At 37.7% G+C, this 12975-nt stretch overlaps 1 pseudogene; it reads left to right on the forward strand.

Moving 5' to 3' along the window:
- LOC109947729 lies at nt 10214-12975 on the forward strand (annotated as a pseudogene).

Consider the following 12975-nt stretch of genomic DNA (forward strand, 5'->3'; position numbering starts at 1 on the left):
TTAGGTCGGTGGTTTAACCATGACTTCACCTAGTTCCAGCCACTTTGTGGCAATGGTCTAAGACCAAAAGTTGTTCCTCGAGCAAGGACCAAGATGCGAGAATTCGTTTGGAGGTCTTTCTTGAAGAAGGATGGAGCCCCAAAAAGGACGTAGAGCGAGTACCCCTCGATCCTGATAAGCCAAAGAGAAAAATGAAGATCGGCTTGCGCTTAAGCGTACAATAAAAGCTGGAGCTGACCATCTTCCTCTAGAATAACAAAAATGTGTTCTAACATGCTTGGAATCAATCTGCGGATCATCTATAATCGCTTACATGTCAACACAGCCAGCAAACTAGTAAGGCAGAATAGACACAACTTCGCTCCCGAGCAGTCTTTCCAGTGACATTGGTGACCATTTCAGTCGATCCATGTATGGATTGCAATCCTCTCCTCATGATATTGCTGATAGTATAGGTTTTTCGAATCGATTTTAGTTTTTGAGAGTTGATTTACGTACCCATTTTAGGTCGGTGGTTTAACCATGACTTCACCTAGTTCCAGCCACTTTTTGGCAATGGTCTAAGACCAAAAGTTGTTCCTCTAGTAGTGATTGACCTAATGGTATGAAGATTAGCCGGTGATTTGGAGATTGGTCGTCGCTAGAAAATCTCTCAAGCCACCCACCTCTGCCGGAGGTGTGTGGGCCACCTTGTAGTGGCCCATTATGTTCTAAAATGTTCCCCACGTTGTCTCGAGCATGAAAGTATGCTCGGATTTGAATTTGGTTACCGTTTGACTATCAAACGGATATTGCGCCTATTATGCGATATCTGGATTCGATAGGTTTGAACTGTTCGATCGGTTCCATTTTCAAATATGTTCTTCCCTATACCTTTAGGATCTAGTAGGAACTTGCAGATCGAGAATCGGAGTCTTGGATACTCCGAGTCAATGATTCTAGGGTTAGACGAACCGATGCTTTTTGATTGTGCGATTGGCTTAGATTCAATCACTCGATTGAGACCGAACCCTCGAGACAATGATTTTGTATATTGAATATTATGTTTTGGGTTATACTATTTTCGAACGAGTTTATGAGTTTGACTTTTTCTTTAATATGGTTTCTGTGGATTTCATAAGGGAGAGTGTATTTTATTATATATATTTGTTTATGAAATTGAATTTTAGATTTTGGCTAATGCACGCCATTATATGTACCTCTCCTTGGATATTGATATTTAGATACAATGGATACTTGGATATGTCGAAACTCGAGCACCCTTCGAGGGGTGTGCCGTAGGCCCTTGACAGGCAGTTTGCACGTGTAAGACTTGTTTCAGCCGCACGTGCAATGTGTTGCCGGCATGTATGCTGTAGAGCAATAGTCCCCCCGGTTGGACTGCTCAACTCTAGTCATAGGATAATGTGATGCTATCCCGTGGTCTAGTCAATAAGGATTAAAAAGAATAAGTTGACATTGTTTTCCAAGAATTTGAGAAGTATAAATTTTATGGTTTTCCTTATCATATGTTATGACATGAACTTACTGAATTGACTTATTTTCAAGTATCGGATGGTATATATGCACGTATATAAAAGGATTTTGTTGCACAGTGTTTTGACAATATTTTCTAAAGCGGAGGAGGTTATTTATGTTGAATATAAATTATGTTTAACGCTTTGTTTTCATCCACTCACTTTTTTTGTTTTGCGCCCCCTAGGTTCTAGATATCTGAAGTCGAGACCACCACGTCGAGGCATCATCGTTGTCCGCTCCGTAAGCTCACACCATAGGAACTTTCCTTTATCTTTCTCTACTTTCCTTTTTTCCGGGTTATAAACTTAATCTTTAGTTACTCTGCTTGCTTGTTTTGAGTTTGGGTAGAGGGCGTAAAGTCCATTTGAAAAGTCTTAACGGTCGTGTGTGCTTTAACTTGTGCATGCTGAAAGTTTGGACTATTTCTGTACTTGTTTGCAGGTACGGTATTTTGGGGAATGTTCCAATTATGGGGTAGACTTTGTCGAAATTTCGACAGAAGTCGAAGTCTTTATTAGTTTAAATTAGGGAAAAAGAATGTTTTAGAAAAGTGAGTCCGATATCGATTAGATGTAGGATGGAAAGCAAGGTTCGTCACGGATTCTGAGGGGAAATCCTGGGTAGGTCCTATTAGAGAGCATGCCAGTCAACTCAGCATTCTTCTTCTCCAACTCTTCGAGCTGAGCAGAAGAGGGGGCAACTCAGCCTTAACATAAAAAATCACTCCCTTTTGAAATAAAGCGACTGCCACTTCCTTTTGCTTCTCCAAGAAAAGGCTTGGCGTAAACAGACGGGCTTGATAAGAAGTTCTTCTTAAGTAGATCACACACACACACACATCCCTAGCAAAGTTAGGCTTGTCAACCTTTGGATCAACAGTCCATGCATCTAAAGGACCCTTCCCCTGAGCAGATGACTACCAAGTCTTTTTCGTTAGTGACATTATCACATCGAAGAAAGTCAATGATTTAGACCAGCTCCAAGCTTGACCTCTCTCAACTCGGTAGATGCAGATGACTCAAACTTCTGTGACAAAAGTCAGCAGTCCTCTGCTTCTCGGCAGGTGAAGTAGATCAAGAGAATATGTCTTGGCAGGGCAGATCACAGCTTTAAAGTTGAAGACTTGAGCAAAATGTCGTGGACTTTATGCACTCCACCAACCTTCTTATTGTACATGCCTACAAGATGCTTGACCTTGGCAGACGACAAAGCAGTTCTCTGCTTCTTGGCAGGTAAACTAGATCAAGAGCATACGTCTTTGCAGGGCAGATCACAGGTTTTGAGCTTTTTAGTTGAAGACTTGAGCAAAATGTCGCGAGCGTTATGCATGCCACCAACCTTCTTGTTATCCATGCCTACAAGTTGCTTGACCTTGGTAGGCGAAAAATAAGCAGCTCTCACTTGAGTCTTCTTAGCAGACAACACCTCTTTTGAAGAAGACTTGATCACAGTGAAAGGAAGTCTCGGCTTCTTTCTTAATAAAGACGCATCTCTTGCTCCTGAGGTTGTAGCTTTGTCTTTGGAAGACTTAGGAGCAACTTTCCTCTTTCTAAGGGGGTTCGGTCAAGGACTACTCCCATTTGTCAGTTAGATCATCCGAATCAGGACCATACTGCTTCTACCTTGCAACTTCCCTGGTAGGGGTAGGCGACCAAACTTCTTTCGATGCTCGCTCAACAACCAGCACCATTTGCAAAACCTTGCAGGGATATTCAAGGCTCGATGGACCTTAGCCATGTCCAGTCCGAGATCCAGCTTCTTGCTGATATCCTTCTCTACAAGTAAAGACAGAAGTCAGTGAGTCACACATGAAAGAATTCAAATAAAATTGAAGCAAATTAATATAGTATGACATACCATTGCAGTAGGTGATGGGAACGAGTAGAATGTCGCCTACGTCACCTTCCCACCTTCCGCTCACCTCCTTAGCTGAGATTGTCAAACAGCTTAGGATTGCACACATAAAGTTGGGCATACTTCTTGCAATGTCTCACATTGAAGAAGTAAAAGAACTCTCGTATAGTCAAGCCCAGCTTAAAGAAGCAGTTTAGGTTATTAAAGCAGATGATTACCTGTTATATGTTTAAAGTACATTGGCTTGGGGTACACTCCATGACACAAAATGCCTTCCTAAAAAACTTCGACAGGGGAAACGTGAAGCCTAAGGAAAACTAGAAGGGGTAGAAGGTGATGATCATGGCATCCGGATCATTCGGGTCCAGCGAGGCACGTCAACAATTCAAGGATTCGACAACCAGACATGCATGTCACCTGGTATAACTGAGGAATAGGTGGGTGCCACTTCTAGAAGTGAGCCTCAGTTATGACATAATGCAAGTTCGCCACGAATCTTTTCTTATACACCTTGGAACCACCCCACACGTACAAGGGCACTTGTGATCTAGGTGATCGGCTTCCCTTGTGAAATGACATGGTTGTTGAACATCTACAAAAAGGAGAAAATAACAAGTTAGATAGCAAGTCAAAATCCTAACTTGCGGTGCAAGACAAAAATAACAAAAAGGAGAAGGCCACGCAGTCCAAGCAGGCAATGCAGCCTCTTGGCCAGAGCCGAGCGACAACCTATCTAGCAGGTCACAACTTATCTAGCTCCAGTAAAAAAAAGGGCTAGCCATCATCCGGTGACAACCACCAGCACTCACAATTATATTTGCAGCATAGCCCAGTTGCTAAACTGCAGCAAAAGTCGCAGTCCAATAGCCAGGCTCATGCCGTACACGGCAAAAGAAAAAAAAAGAAAAAAAAATAAAGCGGTCGTAATCACTGCCATCAGAAGCGGCCACAGTTGCGCTGCCATAGTCTAATCGTTCTAGCCACCACGCTCCCTGCTATCATAAAACAACAATGACAATTAACTGGTCCTCGCCGGCAAGAGCAAAAAAAAAAAAAAAAAAAAAAAGTCACTGCAGCAGCCACCAGCGACCACTGCCACAGTCACAGCTGGTCACCCTAGCTGCCCCATACAATCATGACGACAACTGACCGGGCCTGCGCCAGCTGGTCCTCGGCACGAAGTTAAATGAAAATTTAAAAAAAAACAAAAAAACAAAAAGACAAGCGTGACCTACCTCAGTGTGCACGACAACTCCTCTCCTCAACAAGTAGTACACTCAAGCAAGATCTCTCTCACAAGTTAGAAATTAGAGGAATACAAGTTTTCAATTTGAAGAGAAGCCTTGTATTTATAAAGGTTGGGCATCTTAGGTCAAAATGAAATCACAAGCCTATTCCAATTGGGAGCCCAACTCCAAGAAGAAACCAAAAACCTCTTCTAGTCAGGAGCCCAGTTCATAAAAGGAAGCCCAGACACAGTTGGAAAGCTCGATAAATATTTCTCACATCCTCCATGTCATGCATGTGCCATGCAGAAGTTGGAGGGCATTTGTGGGAACAAATATTTCGGTGACCAACGAACGAGTGACACGTGGAAAAGGGAAAGTCCTTATGTCAAATAATCAATCTAATTAAATCCTATTTAATTAGGAAGATATTATTTGATTTAAGAAGGGAATATCTCCCTAAATCAAGGAAGATTTCCACCAAAACTCCTTGATTAATTCCAATCTCCTATTTTTTTGGTAAGAATAATTCTAATTAAATAAGGATTCTTCTTCAAACCCTAGAAGGCATGAGTTCTATAAATACATGGCTACACAACACACACAAGGTAATTCTAAAATCAATTCTGAAAATCCTAGAGAACTCTCATTCTCTCTCTCCCTGCACGCCACTCTTTCTCTCTCTCTCTCTCTCCTTCACACGGCTCTAACCAAAACTGATAGGACTCGGCCCAAATTCCACTTTGGAATCCGAGCCGAACCCTGTGCGTGTCTGACACCTGGCAAATGCCGGGCACAAATGACCAACTTGCCCTTCTAACTAGAAACCAATTTTTACTATCAATTAGACTTATGCCGAAAATTCGACAGAGTCTCCCCTGTAACTTGCTCGTTTCCCAAAAGTTTCCACTTGTATCCAAGCAATCAAGCATCATATCATTTTGGCATCAGCCTCAACAAATCAAATAAATCATTCTTCTAATAAAATTCGATTCTAAATCTTAGAACATTCCCAGAACAATGTTAGGTTTCAAAATAACTTAACTGGACTGCTTTCAATCACTTGACCTCGCGGCTGCATCTAGAATTCTAGGTTTCCTACGTACCCTTAATAAGGGATCAAACCACACGTAGTTCTTTCCCTTTAATAATGTAATTGAATATCTTATTCATTCATCATATTGCCATGTGTTTTACAAATCAAACTGAATTCTCATGTGCGTGATGTACTCACATATTCACAACTCTAAAACAATACTTTGCAACTTCCCAATACTCTTAACAGTCATATACTGATTATAAATAAGCCATACATTGAACTCCCTCTACATATTTTGATCGTAACTTCCTCAATACAACTCGGATTTGAGCCCACTGTGTGTTTACGGACTTATCTCGAAGTGCTCTACATAACAGTTTGATCGAAATTTCCAAATTCTTTTTCGATAAAAAAGGTCAACTTTTAAACCCATTAAAATATTCAGGGGCAAGATAGTCTTTTATCATAATAAATTAATAATTAAATATTAATTTTAGTTCTGGTTGTCACAAAAACACACTCGACTCCGACCACCTGGTTTTCTCCATGAGAGAAGAACTCCATCCTTTTCGTTACTTTGTCGTATCTTCCTAAGATCCAATTAACTAAATTAGGCATCGGAGGGCCTTTCGCCAACACCCCCATGGGTGTGGTCCATTGACCTAGATTTTTTTTATAGGGGGCGTAAAGGAAGAAGAAGAAGGGAGTTCGAAGGGTGAAGAATCAATCCGTGAATATTCCCCGGTGCAGTATTGCACAAATAGCCCCAACCCCACCTTCGATCCTTCTAGTCTCAACCACCTCCACAACCACCGCCACCTAGGTCGGCTCCGCCCAATCCTAAGCCCCGATCGCCACCCCAGCCTTTTGCACCTTCCTCAACCACATTTGAGAAAATCTTCGTAGCCTCTACCAGTGCCACCCATGGTCTGAGCTCTTTGACCACTCCACCTTCGCCAAGCATGAGTCGCTCTTGGACACCACTAGTCGGATCCACAAGAACTAGTCCAAGCATGAGGTTTGATATATTCTCTCTCTCTCCCTCTCTTTTCATTTTTTTTGAAACAAATTCTCTTTGTTTTCTTTGGTAACACAGAGGATCCAAAGATTAGTATTGGATTTATTCTTATTTAATTAATTAATCAGCCATAGACTAGATTATATATGACTTTGGTGAGCCTAATTTTCTGTGCATGATATGCCAAAAGACAGAGTTGAGGGTTATAAACTTGTATGTGTAATTTGGGATGAGGTTTTGATGGTTAAGATATGGAAGATGTCCTAAGTCTGCAGGGAACTCAAATTTGGGATAGGTTATATATACTTGTAGGACAATGAGTCTACTGGAAAATACGTGTACTTGTGGCAATGTGCTTGTGGTATTCATGTATTGAATGATTACAGAACAGTCCAGCAACTGGAATATAGGTCCTTACAAGCATCAAAAGTTGGAAAATGAGTGGAATTGGAGACTCATATATAATGTTAGGATATGTTCACATGTTAGGATTTCACTTTTTGTACACATTGCATTGCAATTTCATTTAATTACATTTGGCTAAATTGTTTTATTATTGGATATTGGTATGATTTTTGAAGTCAATGAAAATTATACAATTGTGTAATCAATGGATATGCATTTTTTACTTTGTTTCGTTGCTTATTTTCATGATGAATTTGATTTTCGGTTTTTGTTTTTGTTTTTTTTGTTCTTGTTATTTTGGTTGCAACTTGATTAGAAATTGCAGCGCAGTTTCTGAATGTTTAAGTTAAAATTATTAAGCCCAATGATGATTGGATATTAAAAAGAAGTCTGTCTGATTTTGAACCTATATGTTTGTTTGACTTAGTTTTAATACTTTGATCATAGCGCTTGCCTTTTTGTTGCTTTACAATTTTGTTTAATTTATTCACAAACATTTCTTTGCGGTTTCTGTTTAATGCTTTTTTGTTTTGTTTATTTTGTTACTGTTATTGTTATGTTTTTATTAGATTGTACATTGATCATTGTTATTAAAATACACAATGCATTACAGTTTATATTTCTATAGAATTGGTTTTTTTTGTTGTTGTTGCAATTTCTTTCATATTTGGAATCATGAAAAAAGAACTGCTCAGTTTTGCACACACAACATTGCAGTTTTGCACACAATGCGTTGCAGTTTTCATTTAATTACAATTGGCTAAATTTTTTTTATCTTTGTATATTGGTATGATTTTTGAAGTTAATGAAAATAGTACAATTGTGTCATCAATGGATATGCCTTTTTGACTTTATTTAGTTGCTTGTTTTCATGATGGCTTTTTTTTTTACATTGTAGATTGATCATTATTAAAATACACAATGCATTGCAGTTTTTTTATTTTTTATTTTTTATTTTTTATTTTTTTATTTTATAGAATTGGTTTTTGTTGCATTTTATGTTTTTGTTTGCTATTTTTGTTTACATCATTGATATGTACATTGTTTTGCGTTGCATAAATATAGAGCATGAGGGATTTGATACAAATCTTGTGTGAATCAGTGTTGAATTTTTTTTTTTCATTTAAAAAAGCTGTTTAATGTTAATATAATATTGCATAACTGAACAAATATCACAAAAACAAGGTTGGTGTAGTGGTTTGTGAATGAAGATTTTCTCCTTTGAGGGTTGTGTAATTTTGAGGTTTTTGACTTCAAATGAAATAATGAAATAATTTAAATAAGCTTCAGTGCCATTCCTTCTAATTTATAGGATTTAGTAATTTTAGGTACATTTATTAGTCTTTGACCTCAAGTAAATTAGGTGAAATTTATTTTTTGTCTATCACAATAATAAACTCTATAATTAATGACTATAAACCAAAGCTCGCAAAAATATTTTGTAGTTCTCTTCAGGGTGCAAACATATACAATTTACATATAAGAAGAACAATAAGAACAATAAATAAGAATAAAATATTGGTACAATAAAGTAAATTCAGGACCTCTACTTTGATTTATGATACAACTTGGCTTTTGAGCTTGTTAATATGGTGATGTATAAATACAAGTTAGTCATGGTTGATATATACCAATAATATTGTGATATGTATTATCAATCTAACTGTTACATACACACATATATATATATAGTTGTTTCTTTTATCGGGATGTCCGCACGATAATAATATCCGAACTTCTGCATAAGAGAATTTCTATATATATACATCTCCTTCTATTAAGGGATTCCCTAAATAATTTTATTTGAGGGACACCCTTTAGGGTCCCTTACGAATTGTTTTTTAACAATTAATCCAAACATCTATTTTTTAAGTCTACATTCATAGATCATTTTTGTAAAAAATTAGACACATTGAAAACGGTTTTGACATCCAATTGTATCATACAAAATCAATACATGAGGCTTCAAGAAAGTACTAAAATTTCAATAACCCAATTACGTGGTCAAATGATATCGGATTCAAGTGATTTTTAGTAGAGATGATCTTTGAATGATTATCTAAAAAATAGAGATTTGGATTGGGAAAATACAATGTGGAGTGAGCCCTACAAGGGTGCCCCTCAAATAAGATCCCTCAAATAATTTTACAAGGGATCCCTCAAATAATTTTATTGAGGGACACCCTTTAGAGTCCCTTACGAAATTTTTTTCAATCCAAACATCTATTCTTCAAATCTTCATTCATCGATCATCCTTTCAAAAATTCATGTAAATTGAAAATCATTAAAGCATCTAATTGAGACCAACAAAATCAATGAACACGGTACTTCAAGAAAGTACTTAAATTTCAATAATTTAAATGATTAGTCAAATGATATCGGATTCAAGTGATTTTTTGTATAGATGATCTTTGAATGAATATCTACAAAATAGAAGGTTTGGATTAGTGAAATACAATGTGGAGTGGGCCCTACAAGAGTATCCCTCAACGAAAGCTCTCTGTATATATATATGTGTATTTATTTAATGATATAAGTTACTTAATCATCACATATTATTTTTTTCTTTGACGCCGGCAATTGTCCCCACATTTCAATTCTTACATCCATTTATATAATACATATAAATGTCATTAGCAGCATGCAAAACGAAGATTTTATATGAGCATTATTTTTGACTTGATGCATTGCCCATGGATTTCTTCTAGCAACCAAATATCCATCTGATCATATCGTATCATATTTTATGAGACTATGATGCGGCATTAGACCAGAAAAGGTCACCATTAGACCAGAAAAGGCTATCATTTCTCCTCCTGTGCCATCATTTCCCCGCAAAGCCCACGAAATTGCCAAAAAATAGAAAGCTAGCAAACAATAATAAAGTGGCTCCCACACACTTAACTAAACAATAATTTGGGCTAATATTCAACAATAATTACCTGTTATTTATTTATTTATAAAGAATCTTCAACAGGCCATTGTCCCCCACTTTCAATTCAGAGCATGCAATTGGCCTTCGCATCGATGATCACTTGGAAGAAAGTCGTTGCCAATATGCAAATGCAGGTCCATCGATTTGACATATATCTACCGAGCTCCTGTCAAACGCGGCTTTGACCTCTAAGTCGTGCAATAGAAATGCAGCAGCTGCTTCCCCAAAGCTAGCTAGCGGATTGAAGAAGTGTGTCTAAAAATTCTCTCTCCATGGCAAGCACTTGCAGAATATGTGTTCTCGTTATAGTAAGTGTATTATTGCTTGGTCTTGGTGCCTTGTTTGCCTATCTTTTTTGTGGTACATTATACCAAATAAATAGTACATTATTTACGGAGAGCCATCCTAAGTGCATCTCATCTGCCTGCGGTAACATCCACAACATAACCAGCCCTTTTCGACTAGCCAACGATCCAAATCAAAGCAACTGCAACTGGAATTACCACCTCTTTTGTCACAACAACCTCACAGTATTGAGAGTACATCGGGGAAACTACTCTGTGCAGGCAATCAACTACGACAACTTCACAATCCGAGTTGTAGATCCTGGCATTCGCAACAATAATTTCTCCTCCATCCCCCGTTATTCGCTTTCCATTTACAACATCACTTATTACAATGATTTTGAATTAGCATCAAGTACAACACCTATAACTTTCTTCAAATGTGCAAAAACAGTGAACTCATCTGTGATGAGAACGCATAATTATGTCAAGCAAGGGAATATAACGGCATCAGATATGGAGGACGGGTGCAGAATAGAGTGGACGACTTTGATGAGTAAGTCGTTCTTGTACGAAAAGAACAGAAACTTTTCTTATCATGACATACACAGCGCACTGGGGTATGGCTTTGAGCTTCAATTCCGCTTTCGCAGAATAGAGTGGACCCGCTACAAATTTGGTTTGTGAATTACTTGCTATATTCCAAGTCTACAATTTCTTACTCAAACTTTCTGAATTTCTCCAAATGTCACTTGTTTAAATCTATCATCTATGACTTTTTGTTACACTTTATTTCTCATTTTCAATCATTTGTTTTGTTTAGTTTTACTTGAAATAAGGCGATACAGGGCTGAAAACCAGAAAGACATATGGAAAAAATACGTCAAATATTCTTGAAAATAAAAATTCTACCAATTTTAAATAGTTTTATTACTTGTATTTTGTCCGGCTACTTTAATTGCTTTCTCTCTTCTTCACCTTCCTCATATGATGTAGTATGCTAATTAGTCTTAGTCAACCATTAAGCAGGGCAGAGTATATATATTTGTGCTTCGAAATTTCAAACTTATGTCAAGTCTTTGATTTTGGTCACTTTTTCTTGTATCTCTTGCAGATATTTACGATTGGCTGATACTCGGTAAGAGTTTGCATATTCCTTTAGTACAGAATTGCCTATCAGTCAGTAGAGAAAACAAATGGAAGCAAAGAGGAAGGTTATGACGCACATATATTATATCCAATAAAACATGTCATTTGTGATTCTTTTTGTGATGTTGCTTTGCAGGAGCATATCTCCCAATAAGATCTATATTTGGGGTTCCATTTCTGGCTGCTCTTCTAATCTACAAACGCCGAAGAATGCATTTGTCAATGTATAGCAGCATAGAAGAATTCCTACAAAGTGATAACAACCTCATTCCGATAAGGTACTCTTACTCAGATATTAAAAAGATGACCAGCAGATTCAATGAGAAGTTGGGTGAAGGAGGTTATGGCTCTGTATTTAAAGGAAAGTTACGCAGTGGTCGATTTGTAGCAGTTAAAATGTTGGAGAAGCCTAAAGCTAACGGACAAGATTTCATAAGTGAGGTAGCTACTATCGGGAGGATTCACCATTTTAATATGGTTCAACTTGTTGGTTATTGTGTTGAGGGATCAAAGCGTGCCCTAATTTATAACTTCATGCCTAATGGGTCTCTTGATAAATACATTTATTACAAAGAAGGAAGCAACCCCTTAGGTTGGAAGAAAATGTATGAAATTTCTCTTGGAGTGGCTCAAGGGATCGAATATCTACATCGAGGTTGTGACATGCAAATTCTACATTTTGACATCAAGCCTCACAATATTCTTCTTGATGAGAATTTCATCCCAAAAATTTCTGATTTTGGGCTTGCAAAGCTATATCCTGTAGGTAATACCATCGTCTCTTTGACGGCAGCAAGAGGAACAATGGGATACATGGCTCCTGAGTTGTTTTACAAAAATATTGGAGGTGTCTCATACAAAGCTGATGTCTATAGTTTTGGAATGTTGTTGATGGAAATGGCAAGTAGAAGGAAGAATTTGAACGCATCCATAGAGCATTCAAGCCAAATTTATTTTCCTCTTTGGGTCTCAGACCAATTTTGCATGGGCAAAGAGCTTGAGATGGATGATGCTACAGAAGACGAAAAGAAAATAATAAAAAAGATGATTATAACTGCTTTATGGTGTATACAATTGAAGCCAAGCCATCGTCCTTCGATGAACAAAGTTATAGAGATGCTTGAGGGAGAGGTTGAATGCCTGCAACTCCCTCCCAAGCTTCTTTTATGTCCATGATGTAGAACAAATGGATGAATGGATTGAAGAAGAATTGGAGCGAAGAATGGCAAAAGGACGCAGCAGGAATTTACAGATTTGATGTCCGATTGGGTCGCATAAAATTTTCTTGAAAAGGAGCGACGCCACGTGTCCAACTCACCACTTTTTTGTGACATAAGGTAGATTTTGGGCTTTCAAAAATGCATTTAAAGATTGTAATTAATTTATAGACTTCCTGTTTATTTTGTTTTAAGCTTTCAATAACTCCCTAGGGCTGTCCAATTGGTGAGAATGATGTATTTAGATGGCTGTCATGTATGGTTGAACTCAACTCATGTTTTATCAAATAATACAGACAATGAGAATTTTCTCTCTAACTTTCTAGTGGA

Source organism: Prunus persica, chromosome G2 (assembly GCF_000346465.2).
Source record: "Prunus persica cultivar Lovell chromosome G2, Prunus_persica_NCBIv2, whole genome shotgun sequence".
NCBI classification, from domain to species: domain Eukaryota; kingdom Viridiplantae; phylum Streptophyta; class Magnoliopsida; order Rosales; family Rosaceae; genus Prunus; species Prunus persica.